The 15,901-nt window shown below is 32.9% G+C and overlaps 1 long non-coding RNA gene across 1 annotated transcript; it reads right to left on the bottom strand.

Moving 5' to 3' along the window:
• Nucleotides 1-15,002: 15,002 nt before the first annotated feature.
• On the bottom strand, nt 15,003-15,584 carry LOC139430954 (uncharacterized). The gene is made up of 2 exons (XR_011641313.1): nt 15,524-15,584; nt 15,003-15,471 (listed from the first exon to the last, which is right to left on the bottom strand). It is a non-coding gene; the product is annotated as an uncharacterized lncRNA (long non-coding RNA).
• Nucleotides 15,585-15,901: the final 317 nt, after the last annotated feature.

Raw genomic sequence — 15,901 nt, 5'->3', positions numbered from 1 at the left:
ACGTTTCCATAAACTTTATTATTAATTACACTTAAACTATACATATAAATTGCGATTAGTTATATAGGGAGCCTTGCTCCGCGTGTATTGAAGGGGTACTGTTTCGGTGGGTGTTAAATCGAAGACTGAATAACTGATACGAGTTGAGCTCGCAGGCTCCTTCTTTATTTTAGGTCATAACTAAAAACCCTTACCTAAACACCGAAATATACACCCCAACGCATTCCCACACTTAACTCCACCCAATAAATAATGCGATAAAAGACCCTAATATTGCGACTCGAGACACTTCAAATCTAGACTAAACAAATGAGGCGATACAAATAAATACAATATAAATGAACTAACATAATATAAACCTATCAACTCTAATATAAATTAACCAATATAATATAAAATCTAACAGGAAGGTTTGTTGCTATCGTCACACGGGTTATTTATTTATTTTTATTTTGTAACCATGTATACACATGTCTTTTTTAATAACTATTTTAATTTAAGTAAACTACTATTAAATAAGCTACTATACTTATTTATCATTTATATTTACAACATAAAGATATTCCAGTCGTTTGACAGATCAATTGATACACAATCTATTAACACAAAGTCTATTAACACACATTTGGTAGAAACAATTCTATCTAACGACAGGTAATTGTCGTTATGCATTGATAGCTTAAGAAATAAAGTTTTCATCAGAAAATATGTTGTAATCTCAATAAGTTTAGTGAAAATAACTTTTTATTTTGTGCGTGGATATAAATTAAACAATTTCAGGTTAGGATTTAATATTAAAATGCATATTTAACATTGCTTTTAACTTCCAAAAAGAAACGTCAAATCGCAATTTTAAAGTGATTTTTCGGTAAGTACTGCACTTTTGCGCACTTTTATTTTATCATTAATACATCTTTTGAGTTATTTCCTACCAATTAAAAAAAAATCATCGATTTTTAAGAGGGACAGCTATTCTTTAATTATTCCAAAATTTCTTAATTTTATTTTTTCTTTGTACGTGATTAATACTAAATTTTTTGCTTTAAATCATGAAGTCTTATACATATAGGACATGATTCTTATAAATGGTTCCGTTGACAACGATTTTTTATGATATTTATTAAATGCATGCCAGATCTCTTTTACCAATATGTACAATTCTTCTTTTGGGTATAACAAGTGTCCTTTTGATAATGTATGTGTCCATGAAAATTCCTTCTTGTTAATATTCATTTCCTGCTCTAGGTACAATTGATATTTGCTTTCGTATTTGAAGGCTATAACTCGTCTTCTACCTCAAAATCTTCATTTTCTACCTAAAATTCGTCAAAATTCTCTAACAGTTGAAGGTAATCCTCTTGATTCTGTAATTCTGTAACGAAGGAAGTAATACTGGCCACAATATCTTCCTCTGGTTTGTCAACTTGGGTTTGATTCTGTTCTACAACATTCAAATTGCCCATGAAGTCAGTCACAAACATCCTTGTGGAGTCCGGTTCAAAACAGCGAGTAGAACGCACACGTGGTGTTGTGTCCCAGCTTTATCGAGTGATTTAGGTGGTTTATCTTTGGTTGAGAATTATCATTTTTCGCTTATTGGCATAAAGGTTAGTACCGATTCTTTCGGTCTAATTTTTTCAAAGGTTTCAGTTTTGGTTTCTCTACTAATTGAATTTTGGTTACGAATTGGTTGGTTACATTAATTCTCCTGGTTTATGCTGGTTGACCTAGAGTGCTAGTCGGCGCAGCGGTGATGGCCGAAGAGGCCGGCCCGCCCGGGTCTACTACAGAGTTGGGCCAGTTTTTTGATCTCACAGCAGAGAAGGATGTTGATGTCGCGACGATTATTTCCGTGGACGGAGGTAATCGCACGAATTATTCTACTGTTGTCAAATCGTTAAACACAAATACCGAAAGTAATTCGTCATTTGCTTCACTACTAACAAAAGGCGTAAAAAACAATTTCCCTGATAGAGAACAAGCAATAATTTTTGATGCAATTGAGGGTCAGTTAATCGGTCCGCGTAATGTTTTGTTTGCATCGCGAGTATCAAACAATATAATATGCATATATCTTTCATCAGCTCAGCTGGTGGAAACCTTCGTAAAAGAACACCAGTGAATTATGTTAAATAAGCAGTTTATAAAGGCTAGACGTTTGGTATCTCCTGCCAAACGAATAATTATCTCAAACGTATCCCCCTGCACACCTCACGGGGTGATAGATCGTGAATTAAAACAAATGGGATTAAAAGTCGTCAAAATTCAAATGATGATATTCAAGTTATTAATTACGAAACGTTTTGTAAGATTCTAATGGAGGTCAAAGGCAAACAGGAAGCACATCTGGTTGTCTTATCATACACCAACGATTTGGACTCCTTTTTGGAGGTCAGCGGAAAGACCATTAGGTCGATAGCTGTAATAAAGATTTATTTCTCTCTGCTATTAGAATAGTTAAAAGCAATGCATAAAGGGAAGAATGAAACGGTTGGCAAAAAAAATAAAGCCTTTTCACAAGGTGATGTGTATCTTAGCACTTCCCAGGAAGAATATTCAACAGACACATCTGAATTGTAAGTGTTTGCTTGGATTCTTTTATAAAAACTTTTACTTACTTTATTTAATTAAAAACAAAACAAACATAAAGGAATGATCGGTGGTAAGAATTCAAAACTCAAGATTCTACGATGGAATTGTCAATCTGCTGTTGCAAAAAGAGAAAATATCGACTTCTTATTATCGGAATGTTCTATGACATTGCAATGTTTTCAGAAACTTGGTATAGAGATGGCAGTAGTGTTACGAATAGACATTTTGACATCATACGGAAAGACAGAAACGATGGTTACGGCGCGGTTGCAATCTTTGTTAAAAAAGGTCTACAATATAAAATATTATCATTTAGTACGCAAATAAAACAACTAGACGTTTGCGGAATTACATTGATGCAGTCAAATATATCAGTTGTGTCAATTTATCGAACTAGTGACTGCCGGATATCCTTAGAAGGTGCCGTTTCCTTGCATTGTTGGTGGGGATTTCAATGCTCATCAACAATGCTTTGGTTCACACAAAAATGATAACGCGGGCAATGTTTTGGTAAAAGCTATCGATGAGGTGGGCCTTGTTTACTTGAATGATGGATCACCAACACATTTAACCCATCCTGGGCTAGGACTATCTGCAGTCGATTTAACTTTGGTATCATCCCCGATCGCTCCTAGAATCACATGGGAAATCTTAAACGACTTCTATACATCGGACCATTTTCCTATAATGATGACGCTTTTACTCAACTACGATAGGAATTCAGTTATACAGCCATCAAGAAAATGGAAAATTGACACAAATAAATTTCCGGATTACTCAAAACATATTAAGCAAACGCTAAGAGACTCCTCTTGTCCGAATGATGTGGAACAAAAAATTGATTTTGTCATTGAATGTATACATTCTGCCTCGGACAAAGTGTTTTCGAAGAGAAAGCGATTCAAAATCAAAAATTGTAGGCTTCCTCCTCCTTGGTGGGATAAAGACTGCCAAAGAGTAGTTGATCAGAGAAGAGTTCTTCTAAATGAATACAAGGCAAACCGAACGTTGGAGGGTTATTTGAAGTATAAAGAAAGCATGGCGTAGTCTAAAAAACTCTTGTTCTTGGTTGGCGACGATACTGTGAAAATCTCAATCAGAATACTCTTTCAGCAGAAATCTGGAAGTCCATAAAAACTTTAGAGAGGACGTTTGTGGGACGAAATGCTCCACCTCCGGAATTTGTAGGCAAAGTATTTCATGATTTAACACCTCAGCCTAGATGAAAACAAGATTTTACGTAAGATTAAGCAAAAAATTAAAACTAATTCACTCATTGTTACCAATAACCTCTGTATATTGAGAAAACTTTAAGATTTTTTAACGAAAACAAGTTTATAGAAATCAAAGGGAATCCTAATTCAACTTTTAATACTAAAGTTAAAAAAATAACAAAAAAAGATTTTCAAAAAGACAAGATTTTCTTAAACAAAATAATGTCAAAATTTTCAATTTCCTACCAATGATTCCAAAAATTCCTCTAGTTTATTCTTTATTGAAGCTGCACAAAAGTAACTATACTAAAAAAATAACTTATCAAAATTTGTAATTCAATTTTTTAAACAAGTAATTAATTTTAAAGCAGATTACACTAGCAATAATTTAATCTTTCCACCAGCCCCATTAAAGAAACTTTACAGATGGCTAAAACTATACTTACAAACAAAATTAATTCAAGCGAGATCGAACATGTTTATAAACTATTAAAGATTTGCACTGAACAAAACTTTTGCCAGTTTAACGAAGGTCTTCCCATGGGATCTCCATTGAGCGGTCTCTCTTTAGTAACACCGTTAATAATAACATTATTTTATGGCGCAGATATGTCGATGACATATTAGTAGTTTGGAATGACAACGGTTTGAATTTAATTTAAGATTTTCATTCTTACACCAATACTTTACTACACAAAAATATAAAATTCACCATAGAATTTGAGAACAATAGTAAACAAAATTTTTTAGACAACTGAAAACTTGAAATGATGTAAAAAAGTGTTTTTTCAATTAGGAATTATAATATTCAATCTATTTCTACCCAACAAGGGTTATTGATTTAGTGAAAGACCATTGACCCATTGATTTACTTCTTGTGGTATTTTTAAATTTGGTTTGAATTTTTGATACAGCATTAGTACGGTTACAAGCTTCATCAAACGTTAGTGTACCGCTTGCAGTCAACAGATCAGCCTGAATCTTCTCGTCATTCAATCCACAAATAAATCGATCACGTAGTGCTTCGTTGAAATAAACTTTAAAATTGCACCTTTCAGACATTTTGTTTAGACGGACAATAAAACTTTGCAGGGACTCGTCAGATTCTTGTTTAGCGTTAGAATTTGAATCTTGCAGTAATAACGGTGCCAAATGACTTTGTAGTGCCTTAATTAAAACGCCATAACTTTATTATATTGTATTAATGGTGTGTATAACAAGTAAGCAATAATATTTCTTTGTACAGGATGACTTCGATTATGAAGCTAAAGAAGATGACGTCAATGAAGAAACTAGTTTTAAAAATTCTTTTTATACTACACTGCAGCCATTTCTACCAACCTATATTGAAAATTAATTATTTTTTATGGACTTTTGTATCAACTTTGAGTACCTCGTGTAGACATATGAAGTATGGCACAAAATTATAATATCAAAATGGTCCCTTTAGAATTGTACGAAGAATGTAGCTACATCTAGATTATCCGTCAATATATACAGCTTGCACTTCTCCTGTCTCTCCGGATTTTGGACAGGAAATTCAAATATGCGAGGATTGGAGGTATTTATTAAACTGTTCTTATACTCAAAATAAGCACATATTCTCAGCATGCTGCTTAAAAAATCACACATTATCTGTAAATATATTCAGGATTTTCTAAATTTATGTACTATTGAAACTTACTTAAGGATATAAAAGCTAATAAACACTTAAGAAGACAATAAGAATACAATAACAGACATAACTACAAGAAACTATTCACAACTAAAACACGACTAAACTGAATATCGGGAGAAACAACAAGAATTAGTTAAGTTAAAATGGAAGAAGCAATGGAATGACCATAAAGAGTGTTCGAAGAAACACCATAAGTCAAGGGAGGAATGTATCGATGATAAAATTAAAATTAACGATCAGAAAAAAATTGTTGATGACAAAATCGGTGATAGATTATGCCCACCTCCCCTTATGTTAGATAAATTCTATCACCATGACGAATAGCGAATAATAAACAATGATTTATTAGAACCACCGATGCTTTGTGCCATAACCGATGAAAAAAATTATGAGAATTTCCAAGATATTAATAATAATAATAAGCGTTGTTTTACCCCAGATTTAAATGATTCTAGTCCGGAAAACTTTTCGTCAAAAAAAAAAAAGAAAAGGTGGGACGCCCAAAAATTCATTACTATCATGGAGTTTATCTACAACATAAACGTTGGTTTCTAATGAGGCTAAAAAGGGTTATGCGAGTGGATTCCTTTTAGTGGCTAAACAAAGGTTACTTGAAAACAGTACGTTTTCGGATACCCCGCTGAGATTAATCGAAAAATCCAATGAACACAAGAAGGAGAAGAATCAAAAAATAGTGGAAACATGTAAAATAAGGTCGAAATTGAAAACTGAACCTATGATTAAGTGTTATCGGCAAGATGATGATGATGATGAAATTGAGGATAAGTTTAAGGAAGATAAATTTAAGGAAAATAAACCTATTGAAAATAAATTTAATGAAAATAAACTTAATGAAAATAAGTTTAATGAAGATAAGGTTAAAGACAAACTGAAACAAGAAAAATTAAAATTGGGTCAAGATAAACTAAGTCAAGAAAATGTTGGTGCAAATCTTCAAAAAAATGTTAAAAATGAAATGAAAGAGATTGACTATCGTTGTCTATTAAAACCGGATAATTTGGATAAAAAGAGAGTTTTAACAGCAATGGGAGGGTTATTTTACGCGGGAGAATTAAAAGCGGTTGAACCGCCCGACGTTTACTTCATAACTTTGGACGGGAACTTTTTTTATTTTAGATTTTGGAAGTTTATCCAAGAAACGAAAAAGAATTAACAGTCGGAACAAGAGTAGCTGCTTATAGGAGTCAAGAATATCGTTGCCTTTATCCCGGAAGTGTGGCAGAACCCGATTCATCTATCTCAAAATTTCTTTCTGTCTATTTCGACGACGGCGATAACGGAAAAATTCCATTGAAAAACATCCGATTACTCCCTTCGGATTATCCCTTCATGGAATATGACCCAAATTCTTCATCGAGCTTAAGCAAGCGTAAAAGAAGAACGTTAACAACGGAAGATTCGAGCGGAAAGAATTCGACTCCACCAACACCGAAGCAAAAATTCAGGATCATTTCGAAATCCAGGAGAGTCACCAAACGGATTCCTCGACGTTTAGGAGTTAGTTAAGGAGCGAAAACATCGGTGTACCGAGGAAAATTGTCAACAGAAAAATAGGAAGCACAAGAAACATCTTCATAAAGACGAGAAAAGCGATGAAAAAAATATTGAAGTACTCAAAATTACTAATGAAGAAATCGATTTCGATTCGAAAAAATTGATTCGAAAGAAATTAATGAAGAAAATGATATTAATGATGAAAATGATTTTAATGTAGAATTAGAAGATGATGTGGTTGCAAATCCCGAAGATGAAATTACAATGGAGTATATCGAGGATACTTTGGATGAAAGCAGCAGGTATTTCGAAATAGACTAGCTTAAACAATTAAAAATAAAAATAAATTAATTAATTATAAGTACGAAGGCTTTCACGGCGGGTGTTAATTAAACTAAAACTAGAACTAACACTAGACCTAGAACTAGAAACTTTCGTGTTAAGCCTTCCTTTTTTTGAAAAAATGTTTGTCGTTTTGGATGCCATGTTGCAACCTTCTTCAGAAACAAGTTCGAAGTGTCACTTCGAATTTGTTTTCTGAAAACATTTTTTCGAAAAACGCACGACTTAACCCGAAAGTTTCTAGTTCTAGGTCTAGTGTTAGTTCTAGTTTTAGTTTAAATTAATTAATTAACTATTTTTTCGTCGATTTCAGCTTTTCTTTTCGACCGCAAGTTCAGATCGTGCCTGTATTGGAATCATCGAAGAACTTTGGGAGATTTTAGGCAATGTGAATTGCCATGTTCGATCGCATTATCACCCAGAAGAAGCAACCGAATACGATATTAAGTTCCAAATTCCCGTAAGAATTAATTTATTTTAATTATTTAATGTAATTAGTTTAATTAAATTCATTTTAGGGTGTATTATTTGAATCGAATCACCCATGAGAACAATGTCCAAACGATTTGAAGGAAATGTGACGTTTTGCAATTAGAACAGTATTTTTAAAGAGGATTAAAAAAATGGAAAAATAAAATTTGACGTTGACAACCGGAGTTACTCAAAACTTTATTGTTTAAACTAAATATATCGTATTTGTACTCCTTTTAATGCAAATTTTGTGAGGATGTCATATATATTAAGTATAATAGTTCATACCATTAAGTAATTAAAAAGTTATTTTAAAATTAAACGAAATAGTTCAAGTTCCGATTATAAACGTCAACTTTAATTTTACAATTTAAAAAAAAATTTCATTAAAAACTCCTTTAAAATGAATGCAAACACGATTAATTTATCTTAGAAAAACAAAGATCAAAAGAAAAAATTAGTAACATGAAGAATTTTTGAGATAACCCCATCGTGTTTGGAGTCATTTTAGAAGACTTTTCGTGAAGATTACGATGCAAAAATGTTAGTAAACGTCGGGCGGTTCAATCGCTTTCAATTCCCAACGATCGTCAACCTCGTAAAATCATTTTCATTATAAATTACAACATTAATATCTTTTTCTTGATTAATTTCTTTCGAATCAATTTCTTCGAATCGAAATCGAATTGGTCAATATTAATTTTGACTATTTCAATATCTTTTTCATCGCTTTTCTCGTTTTTATCAATTTTCCTCGGTAAACCGATGTTTTTGCTTCTTCTTTTCAATCTCTTGGTTTTTCATTTCCTTTTTATACTTGTCATTATTAATATTATTAAACGTCGAGGAATCCGTTTGGTGACTCTTCTGGATTTCATAATAATCCTGAATTTTTGATTCGGTGTTGGTGGAGTCGAATTTTTTCCGCTCGAATCTTCTGTTGTTAACGTTCTTCTTTTACTCTTGCTTAAGCTCGATAAAGAATTTGGGTCAAATTTCATGAAGGGATAATCCGAAGGGAGTAATCGGATGTCTTTCAATGGAATTTTTCCGTTATCGCCCTCGTCGAAATAGACAGAAAGAAATTTTGAGATAGGTGAATCGGGTTCTGCCACACTTCCGGGATAAAGGCAACGATATTTTTGACTCCTATAAGCAGCTACTCTTATTCCAACCGTTAATTCTTTTTCGTTTCTTGGATAAACTTCCAAAATCTAAAATAAAAAAAGTCTCCGTCCAAAGTTATGGAGTAAACGTCGGGCGGTTCAATCGCTTTTAATTCTCCCGCGTAAAATAACCCTCCCATTGCTGTTAAAATTCTCTTTTTATCCAAATCATCCGGTTTTAATAGACAACGATAGTCAATCTCTTTCGTTTTATTTTTAACATTTTTTTGAAGATTTGCACCAACATTTTCTTGACTTAGTTTATCTTGACCCAATTTTAATTTTTCTTGTTTCAGTTTGTCTTTAACCTTATCTTCATTAAACTTATTTTCATTAAGTTTATTTTCATTAAATTTATTTTCAATAAGTTTATTTTCCTTAAATTTATCTTCGTTAAACTTATCCTCAATTTCATCATCGTCATCATCTTGCCGATAACACTTAATCATAAGTTCAGTTTTCAATTTCGACCTTATTTTACATTTCTCCACTATTTTTTGATTCTTCTCCTTCTTGTGTTTATTGGATTCCTCGATTAATCTCAGCGGGGTATCCGAAAAGGTACTGTTTTCAAGTAACCTTTGTTTAGCCACTAAAAGGTATCCACTCGCATAACTTTTCTTAGCCTCATTAGAAACCAACGTTTATGTTGTAGATAAACTCCATGACAATAATGCATTTTTGGGCGTCCCACCTTTTCTTTTTTTTTTTGACGAAAAGTTTTCCGGACTAGAATCATTTAAATCTGGGGTAAAACAACGCTTATTATTATTTCTATTAATATCTTGGAAATTCTCATAATTTTTTTCATCGATTATGGCACAAAGCATCGGTGGTTCTATCAAATCATTGTTTATTATTCGCTGTTCGTCATGGTGATCGAATTTATCAAAAATAGAGGGAGGTGGTCTATCACCGATTTTGTCATCAACAATCTTTTTCTGATCGTTAATTTTAATTTTATCATCGATACATTTCTCTCTTGATTTATGGTGTTTCTTCGAACACTCTTTATGATCATTCGACTGCTTCTTCCGTTTTGACTTAATTAATTCTTGTTGTTTCTCCCGATATTCAGTTTAGTCGTTTTTAAGTGTATTAGTTGTGATTAGTTTCTTATAGTTATGTCTGTTATTGTATTCTGATTGTCTTCTTAAGTGTTTATTAGCTTTTATATCCTCAAGTAAGTTTCAATAGTATATAAATTTAGAAAAGCCTGAATATATTTACAGATAATGTGTGATTTTTTAAGCAGCATGCTGAGAATATGTGCTTATTTTGTGTATAAGAACAGTTTAATACATATCTATATGCAAGGTGTATATATTGACGGATAATCTAGATGCAGCTACATTCTTCGTACAATTCTAAAGGGAACATTTTGATAGTAAAATGTTGTGCCATGCCTCATACGTCTACACGAGGTACTCAAAGTTGATACAAAAGTCCATAAATCATAATTAATTTTCAATATCTGTTGGTAGAAATGGCTGCAGTGTAGTATAAAAAGTATTTTTAAAACTAGTTTCTTCATTGACGTCATCTTCTGTAGCTTCATCATCGAAGTCATCCTGTACAAAGAAATATTATTGCTTATTTGTTATACACACCACTAATACAACATAATACTAATTTTGTTATAACAATACTTAACGTGCAGTTAACTAGCAAGAGGGCCGGAATCTGTATTAGAGAGAGATCATCCTAAAAAGCAGTTAGTAAAAAGAACAAAGAAAGTTGTTGTTAGTCTTAAGTCTAGTTAATCACGTTAATCGACGTAATTAAGTAATAGATAAGAAACTACTGTTTTATTGGGATATACAGGGTGTATCTGAATGACTGCAACAAACTTCAAGGGGTGATTCTTTAGAGAATTTTAAGGGTACTTTGATATATGAACCATGGGCGACTTCGGCTTCCCTGAGGAGCTACACCCCTCCAAAAATTTAGACGAATTTTAGGTAGAAAATGAAGATTTTGAGGTAGAAGACGAGTTATAGCCTTCAAATACGAAAGCAAATATCAATTGTACCTAGAGCAGGAAATGAATATTAACAAGAAGGAATTTTCATGGACACATACATTATCAAAACGACACTTGTTATACCCAAAAGAAGAATTGTACATATTGGTAAAAGAGATCTGGCATGCATTTATTAAATATCATAAAAAAACGTTGTCAACGGAACCATTCATTTTTAAAAGAGTGGCGGACATGGTTTCACAATCATCGAGTCTACCTGAAGAAGTGATCACACAAATAGTAAGAATCATGTCCTATATGTATAAGACTTCATGATTTAAAGCAAAAAAGTTAGTATTAATAACGTACAAAGAAAAAATAAAATTAAAAAATTTTGGAATAATTAAAGAATAGCTGCCCCTCTTAAAAATCGATGTTTTTTTTTAATCGGTAGGAAATGACTCAAAAGATGTGTTAATGATAAAAAAAATGCGCAAAAGTGCAGTACTTACCGAAAAATCACTTTAAAGTTGCGATTTGACGTATCTTTTTGGAAGTTAAAAGCAATGTTAAATATGCATTTTCGTATTAAATTCTAACCTGAAATTGTTTAATTTATACCCACGCACAAAATAAAAAGTTATTTTCACTAAACTTATTGAGATTACAACATATTTTCTGATGAAAACCTTATTTCTTAAGCTATCAATGCATAACGACAATTACCTGTCGTTAGATAGAATTGCTTCTACCAAATGTGTGTTAATAGACTTTGTGTTAACCCTAGCATGTGTATACATGGTTACAAAATAAAAATAAATAAATAACCCGTGTGACGATAGCAACAAACCTTCCAACAACAAACTTTTACCCGTAATTTCCTATCTATTTTATTAGCTGATATCTTTCTTATTATTAGAGATAGCGGAAAACTAAATGCACCATTTGAAAGCTTGATTCTTTCTCTATAAAATCGTCGGTTTCCTCATTTGCCGATATGTTGATATTAAGATCAATAAAAGATGAAGAACACCGTCCTGTGCGTAAAATAGAAGACGATTGAGGGCTGCTCAAAATTCCGAGGAAATTTGAAGTGTCTAAAAAAGACTTTTTATCTTTGGATTTAATTGGTAAGATTAGTAATAGGTGTGAAAGTAGGTTTAAGAGGATAAGTAATGTTACATCAACTCGAAACTTTAGAGTATAAGTTCTTAATTTTAGATTTATTTAAAAATCTAGTTCCTAATGTTTTTGATTTAGTCTCTCTCCAACTTTAATCGTCAGTGCGTTTGTAGGTGACGACCTAAGGGCTCCCAGTATAATGCGATACGTCTGATAGGCAATTTTTTGAAGACAAAACATTGTGGCCGCAGGCAGGGGCATCATAATCCATAATCCGTGTTCCAGTCTCGATCGAATAATGGCCTTGTAAAGTGTGCTCAGCATGAGTGGATCCAGACCCCATTTTGTCGAAGCAATAGATCTTATGAGCTTAATGTCGTCTTTGTCGTTTCGATAATATAGCTTCCAGTTAAGTTTTGCGTCAATGTGAAATCCCAGGTACTTTAAAATTTTCTATCTATTGTATTTCTTGTTTTTCAGATCAGTCTCGGACGATCCAAGTTTTGACATTGTTGTGATCTGTCTTTAGTTTCATTCTTTTTCCTGAAATCAAACTGTGCACCATAGCCGCAAATTTTGTTGGAGCCGCCTTCTCTTCAATAATTTTGATTAAGGTCGGAATATGTACCATGTCATAAGCCATCTTTATATCCATGAAAACTGAAAACAGCGATTTTTTAAGTTTTAGATTTGTTTGAATTTCCGATAAGAGATGAGACGGCATTCTGAACTCTCCTACCTTTTCTAAATCCAAATTGGTGTTCATCAAATATATATTTGTTCTCAAACCACCAGTCCAGTTTGTCCGCTAGGATGCGTTCAAAAATCTTTCTGATGCATGATAACTGGGAGATTGGCCGGTAGCTGGATGCTTCCTTTGGATTTTTTCCAGGTTTCGGAATAGGGACAACGAGAATCTCACTCCACTCGGCGGGCATCATCTTATTATCGCTCTATATTTTGTAGTAAATGATTTGGAGGTCAATTTTATATTCCGTTGTAAGATTCTTTATCACGGTATAGGAAATTTGATCACTTCCTGTAGCGGAGTCTTTCTTGTTATGTATGGCTCTTTCTATCTCTATAATTGTTATTGGGCCTAGACACCCATTATTTACCCCTTCGTTTGGTATGGCTCTTTCAAAATTAAGTTCATCTGCGGATGGGACATACGCCGGGCATAATATGTTTAAGAATTCTTCATTCCATCCATTTTCCGTTGGTGGTCCCGAGCACGAGTCTAAAACTGCTCTCTTATACATCCTGATGTTTCTCCAGATGTTACCCATGGGCGTGTCGCGATTCCATCCATTCGACATCCAAAATCCTTTAAAACTAAAAATTCATGATTTATTTCGTAATCAAATGCAGGGTTTAAAGAACGATTAACTGACCCAATCGATTTTGTAGAGCCAGCTATTCCGTTAATAACTAGTTGTTTATTTGTATTAATGTATAAATAATAATTGACTGTAAAACTTTTGAAAAAATTATGCTTACCGATGCCCCCGTGGCTATGAGAAAAAATAAATCATTTGCCCTATATCGCATACGCGCATAGTTCATACCATTCATATTTAAAATTACATCGTCATATTTCGTTTTATTCACGAAAAAATCTTTCATCGGATCGTGAATTATTTTCTTCCGATGTCATGTTGTCCGCATAATAAGCACTTTGATTTTGTTGCATTTGTCCACGGTTGGACTGAGGAGATGAATAATTATTGTTTCGATAATTAAAATTACCATTATTATTGAGTGTGTAAAATTTTGATTTTGAAATGGTTTATAATTTTGAAAATTTTGAAAACCTCTGTTTCCCCTGTTGGCATTGCCAGCAAAACCTCTCTTACCCTTCTTACCATCATTTAACGCAAGAACCATCATGTAATGATGGTTCTTGCGTTAAATTCACTAGTTAACTTATTCCATATCACTTTTATTTGTGATTGTGTCTGTGTGCTTGTTCTCTATCTTTTGAAACTTGCTTACTATACCAACCAATATTGAAGATTTGCACACCGTCTCAATTGTAAACGCATCAACGGACGGATCGTTTGAATTATACATTTTGACCATATTATATGATAATCAATCGTAATATATTTTTAAATCGTCAACACAAATATAAATTCACTTTAACTATAGCCATCGAGATATACTATATTTACTGGAGTGCGTGCTTTGAACTAGAAAACGAGCCGGACTGGAAAACGACCCCATAACGGCAAAAAGCTTCAGTTATAACATTTATTATTATCGTACGCGTCATTACCGCACATAACATTTATTATATATTTTTTTTTTCCTAAACTATAATAACTTAAACATGTATTATTTGATATTTTTCGTCATTATTGAATAACATTATTTGAATTACTTAGTAAATATTGAATAAATTCATGCTGAATTATATCCATTAGTTAGTACTATTTGTATTTCTTGCCGTTATGGGGTGGGGGAACATGCTGCCGAATCGGACCGTTTTCTCGACCAAGCGAATATCGTGAGCACGCACTCCAGTAAAGTTTATGTATCTCGATGACTATAGCTTTGTTTATTTACTGTCAACTGTTGACACGACGGAACGATGTTGCGTTTGGTAGACAGCAAACACGGTTTCCGGAGAATCAGGATCGCCAACAACACTTGACGATCACTTGACCGGGGTTCAAAGCAGTATGGTGCAACAAGTCACCCGCTGACAAACCGTCCACGGTAATCAGCTGACCAACTGTTCACAACCGGCCCTCATTAAATTGAAACGCGGCCTTCAATGTATTAATGAGAGCGAGTCTATAAAGAAAATTGGAATTCGCGAAGATTTCTTTCTAAAAAATAAAATGAAACTTCCTTAAATAATTTCCCAAGGGTGTGTGCGAACTTGGAAAATCAGTTCATAGATGACGCTAACATACTAAAAAAAAAATAAACCGTTACAAATTGAAATGAAAAGTTTTATTTATTTGTATAGTCTTTTATTATAGAATCGTTTTCACTTCACAAGTAATGTCTTAAAGTTTAAAATTTATTCAAAAAGGAATTCGTCAACAGATTTTTAAATAAATCTAAAATTAAGAACTTATATTCTAAAGTTTCGAGTTGATGTAACATTCCTCATCCTCTTAAACCTACTTTCACACCTATTACTAATCTTACCAATTAAATTCAAAGGTAAAAAGTCTTTTTTAGACACTTCAAATTTTGTCGAACAATTATTGACAGGTCCATTTCTTATTACTTTAACTACACTACTTGGATTTAGGTAATAATTAACTCTTCGTTTTTCCTCGGATTTTTGAGCAGCCCTCAATCGTCTTCGAAGAGTTGTGTGCTCTTGACAAATATCCATCACCTTGGCATATGTTACAGCTGTAACCAAAAGAGATTTCGGATCCAAAAAACCTAGAATTATTATTATTAATTCCACCGGAAACTCTAAAAAGAAAGGTATAACTTGGTTCGTGTAGATCGTCTTCTGGAGAAACATATTGATTAACGTAGTATCACGAGAACTGTCACTTAAAAAAGAACTAACTAAACTGAACTTTACACAGAATTGGAGGTTATTTATATGTGCGGAATAGTAATTAAGGTCGTAATGAGGTCATTAAAAATCACTTAATCAGGTTAATCCAATTCAGCTTTATTTAATTTATAAATAATAACAAAAACAAAACAAAAAAATAATTAAATGCCATTTATCAACACACACAGCGACGAAATTAATGAATAAAGAATTTAAAACACTGAGCAGAACTAGCATTAAATTGGGCCGAAATTCAAAAAAGGTACAATTCAATAAGTGAAGACGTTATTTCCTTCAATAGAGGAG

This window comes from Onthophagus taurus, chromosome 8 (genome assembly GCF_036711975.1).
Source record: "Onthophagus taurus isolate NC chromosome 8, IU_Otau_3.0, whole genome shotgun sequence".
NCBI classification, from domain to species: Eukaryota; Metazoa; Arthropoda; class Insecta; order Coleoptera; family Scarabaeidae; genus Onthophagus; species Onthophagus taurus.
This window is presented reverse-complemented; position numbering and strand designations above follow the sequence as displayed.